Raw genomic sequence first — 5421 nt, 5'->3', positions numbered from 1 at the left:
TCGACCTCAGATAAGTGTTTAGTTCATTCTCGTTTTTGCCTTGTTGTAACTTGGTTCTGTCTCTGTCACAGAGTTACTCTCTGCTGGTGATCTCAGCTACAGTCTCTCCTCAGATCTCTGCAAGACTGTTCCTGCACCAACTGCCACGCTACACTAGCCAGCTGCCTTGTCTGCCCTGCCAACCTTACTTCCGGAGCCTGCTGCCTATCGGGTCCAACCTACTGTCTCCACGGATCCGCCGCCTGGCCGGTTCAGCTCGCTCCACTACACCCGCCAGTCCAGAGCCTGCCTGCATCCCCTGTCTCCGTCCGGAACGTCGCCACTTCTTCCTCGACCCGGACCGGTCGTGTCCTCTGGGGCGACAGAGAACTACACCAGACTTCTTGCACAGATATTAGCATAGCTACAATAAAGACTGTTACAAATCTACCCAGCTCTGTTCCGTTGTGTTCTGCCTTTGGGGTTCTGTGATCGTGCATTACAACAACTACAGGGTTAGTCAGACAAGTTTAGCCTGATATTTTCCATTCTTTGAGTACAATAGCTGCCTTACACTTATTTGTAAAGCTTCATCCAACTGTCTATCAAGACACTTTTGCAAATACATCAAAAGACCAATATTATCTTTTTAACAAAGATTATTATTTCAATATTATGTGAAATTCAAATAACTATAATCTGATGAACAAAGCATAATTTGTCCTACTTTTGTGTGTATGTACACATCACTCACACACACACACATTGCGGCATTCACCATTGTTCAGTGAAATCTGTCTGGCCTGGATTGTCCTTATGTGATGGTATTGTTGCTGGTATTGTTTAAGCCACTCCGTTTGTACTTAGTTCCCGTGTATCTTGATGGCCATTATGCTGCTGGAGGCCAGGCCATGTCAGATCGATTGAAACGTAGGGGAAACAAAGAGACAGCTTGGCTTGAACCATTGGATAATGGGCGGAGGAAAAAAGAAAAAGATGAGGAAAACCAAAATGCATAAGCTGGATGGGTAGAGGCATCATATTGGTGAAAAGTGACACAGAAAGAGTGTGCTGTGACATGCTGAGGAAAACAAAGACAGGATATCTGCATAATAAAGTCCAAATGGAAGGACTTTTAATTGGCTACATGTTTTTTCATACACAGAAAAGAAAATAATTTGTGATTTCTAAAATGAAATAGCAAGAATGAATGGAGGAAAAATGGGTTTAAAGCATGATGATTTAGATTGTAATGAAAAAGGAAAATATAAGTTAAGAATGTGCTGACATAAAAGCAAGGCCTCATACCTAAATGACAAAATAGCAAGCAAGCAAGCAAAGCTTTATTTATTTAGCACATTTCATTCCAGGTGGAATGTGCTGCACAGAGCGCGAGCTACCCCCGAAATTGCAGCCACAAAATATTGTAAAGATAAAACAATAGAGTAAGATAAGTAAGAACAATTAAAATAGACATATGAATAATAATATAAAAAAGTGGATCAGGCTGAGCAAGTAAAAAAAAAAGGTCATTTGTCACATTATCCATATGCTGACTATCAGTGGGTCGAACACACAACACCAGTATTTTTTTCACACTTTTGTCAATGTGTGCTAAAAAAAATGTTTAATGTCTGTTAAAACAAACCAATTAAGGCCAACATCAAAGTTTATCCATTGTGTATGTTGAAATCTTCCACCCAACCTACTCCATAACACTTTTCACAGCAGTAATAACGTTTGTCACATCAGATAGTGGCACAGCAAATTTCATCTGTTTATCCTCACAGAATAGCTGGTGCTGGAAGCTTGGTGATGTAGTGACTACTTGCAGAGCTAGTTGGCAAACTGTAGCTGGTGAGCTAACTGCCAACATGCTAGCCAGCCTGGATCATGTAGGTGCTTGCCAGCCACCGTAGCACCCCAAAGCTGACCGCCAGTTAGCTAACTGGACAATAAGTTGACAGTTTATTCAAGAGATGTATTTGTACCAACCACTTCAGTCTCACTGACTGCAATATCAGTCCTTCTCTGGCTGAGCCGACTGAGCACATGCACTTTACAGACTTCCTCTGTCTGAGCCAGTGGACTTTCTGCTGGCTCATGCTGAATGGCAAAAAATAATTTAGTGATACACCTCTTCTAGACTTTTGAAAATTTTCACAGCATACATTTTGACTTGTCATAGTAGGAAAAGCACAGATGCTACAGCATTAATGATAGCCTTGTTCCATTCAAGGGTCCCAGTAAGCCATGACAGTGTGAGTCGACATGCAAAATACCAGGACCCTTTACACCTGCGCTTTTCTGTCCAAAATGGCTGTGACTGAAATATCTCCTTTATTCATTCATTCACCACTACCTATATAACAGACAAAGGACTCTACAGTGAGCAGTAAATTGAGATTTTCCTAACCCTAACCCTAACCCATCAATCATCGTCATTTTGTGTCATCACCGAGAGGTGTAGAGTTGCACAACGGTAATTTTTGTATTTATAAAATGTGATGCATTACATTTTGGGATTGTTACCAGAAAGTAGTGTGCATGCACTATGGACTACTTTTTTGTTCAATTGTGGTAATTGTTCAGGGCACTGTATAGCACATAAATTTCACACCCAGAATATGGACACATAGGGTAAATATAGTACACTACATAGTAAACAGGGAGTGATTTCGGACACAGTTAATGTCTCATGGAACAAATTGTGATAATACAAAGAGTCATTTAGGGGTGTTAGTGACAAAACATTTATCATTTTACAGAGGACCTCTTGTAATGATTATGTCTGGGAAAAATATTTTTGGGTAAGTGTGCAAGTGTGTTTACCAAATTTCAACTCTATGAGAAAGTTTACTTCACCTCTGCATTGCTGATCCACTGATCACAGCCATTTCATTGATATGGATTGATTTAGCTCCAAAATGCTGGTGTGATTGGGTTTTTATAACCCTTTGCTACTTAATATGAACATTTTCCTACAACGTTTTATAATTACTATGAACAAATGATAATTGCTGTTGTCTTTCTGTGTGATGCAATGATGGTGATGATGATGGTAAGGGTGGGTGTGATAAAACCTGCTTCATTTTTGGTGAGAAGCACACAGAAATTATGTATGCTTTCATTTACAGATTGGTTTATGATGAAGACGATGATGATGATTTCAATACTTTGCCTGAAACTCTTAAACTTATTACACCTAAGGAGGGGACGTGATGATGGTGAATAATGGTGGTCTAACAACATTGATGATGATGATGATGATGATTATGACAGCAAAAAAGAAAATAATGATGTGCATGGTTAGTTTATTTTGGACATAGACAACAATGATGATGAACATGATGATGGTGGCGATGGCAGAGGAGGGTGTCTATAAGTAGAAGGGAGCGCTTGGCGTCACAGGATGCTACTGCTTGTTGAGCCTTTCCTCCACACACACACACACGCACACACACACACACACACACACACACACACGTGCCCACACAAAGAAAGTCCACTCAAATTTACAAAAATGATTGAATTTGATGCTAATCAGGTGGCGTTTTCAAGTAGTTAGATGCTAGTTTGGTAGCCTCTTCAGCACCCAACCCCATTCATTCCTTTCAGCAGTCTGTAAAACAGTATTTAGACCATCACACTAAAACGGTCCACTGAAGCCCAAATAAAAGGATAAAAATCATGTGAAAACTGTTTTTTGGTGATATAGACATAAATACAGCTAAAAACAGGACAACAAGCTCAACAAGGTAGACAAACATTAAGCTACTATCTGTGATATAGATATTATTACATTTACATTATATACTTATTATGTGTTTATTATTTATGTATATTCTTATATTCTTCTTCTTATTATTAAATTCAATTTCACTTCAATTCAATTTTATTTATATAGCAGCAATAAATAACATAAGTTATCTCATTGCACTTTTTGTATTGAGCATGCACTCTTTATAATATTATTTACAGAGGCCCAACAATTCCCACCTTGAGCAAGCACTTGGCGACAGTGGCAAGGAAAAACTTCCTTTAACACTAGAATGGCCACGACGACCATTTTGACCATTTTGAAATTTATATGTGCAATAACTTTGTTCAATAAAAAAATACAATCTTGCTGGTACCTCCTTTTTATAAAAGTGTCTGTATTTTTATTTACAATAGGTTTTATATAAATTACACAAAATGCAAGAAAATACGATAATTTTTACCTATTTCGGCCATACACGGTCATATTGACCGCAGTGAATTTCGCACTATTCAATTGTTCTATTGTGCCCCACAGCACACATGAAGTGCAGCATCAGAGATGTGCTCACGGCCTTCTTGTGTGTGTTTGACGATGGCAAGCTGAAATACATCAGGGACTGCACTGTGGCTGAGGCGCATCAGCACCGTGGTAGCAGCACATGGGACCTGACAGTGGCTGAACTGAAAGCCTTCATAGCCCTGTTATAAATCCGTGGAGCACAGGGTGCAAAAAACATGGAGTTGGACAGCCTTTGGTCAAAAAAATGGGGTTTTCCGTTTTTCAAGGAAACCATGGCCAGAAATCGCTTCAGGGAGATAAAGAGATTCTTGTGGTTTGATAAAAAAAGAGACCTGACTGCAGTATGACAAGTTTGCCCTGGTATCGGCCTCACAAGTTCGTTCAGAACAGCATAACCTGTGCCAACATAATAAGAGATGAGCATCTGTTCCCCACCAAGGCCCAGTGCAGATTTATTTAGTACATACAGGAAATAAGCCTCATAAATTTGGAATCAAACTCTGGGAGTCATTCCTGGGGAAGGGAAGAAATATTACTACAGATCATTTCATCACTTCTTTCAACCAGGCCAAGAAGACCAGCCTTGTTGTCACCCTGGGGAAAATCAAGCCTGAGTTGCCCCCCTCCGCAAAAGAGCAAGCGGAGCTGTTCAGCACAAAGGTGCTAAAATGTGCTGATGCGACGCTCACATCTACCAGGGAAAGCCGAGAAAGAATGTGTGTATTCTGAGCTCTTTGCACAAAAGTGTGGGCATCACCAATGGGCTGAAGGCAAAGCCAGAGTTGGTGACACACCACAACAACATCAAGTATGGCGTGGATGTCCTAGATCAGATGGCAAGGGTGTACTCTGTGAAAGGTATACATGTAGATGGCCAGTGGCTGAATTCTACAACATCCTCAACCTGGCTGGAATCAATGCCCACATACTCTTCAAGGAGTGCACCAGCAGCAAGATAGCCCAGAGGAAGTTCATGGAGGAGAAAAGGGCAGTATGGCAGTTGGCACAAGGTCCCAGTCAGCAGCAGAAGCAAACACTGTAGCAGACACCAAAACGGAGGCAGTGCCAGGTTTGGAGAAGCTGCGACAAAATAAAACACCTGCTGCAAATACTGCAAACCCGTGTGTGGAAATTGTGTGAGGAGAACAGAGGTCACTTGC

This window comes from Siniperca chuatsi, linkage group LG4 (assembly GCF_020085105.1).
Source record: "Siniperca chuatsi isolate FFG_IHB_CAS linkage group LG4, ASM2008510v1, whole genome shotgun sequence".
Taxonomy (NCBI): Eukaryota; Metazoa; Chordata; class Actinopteri; order Centrarchiformes; family Sinipercidae; genus Siniperca; species Siniperca chuatsi.
This window is presented reverse-complemented; position numbering follows the sequence as displayed.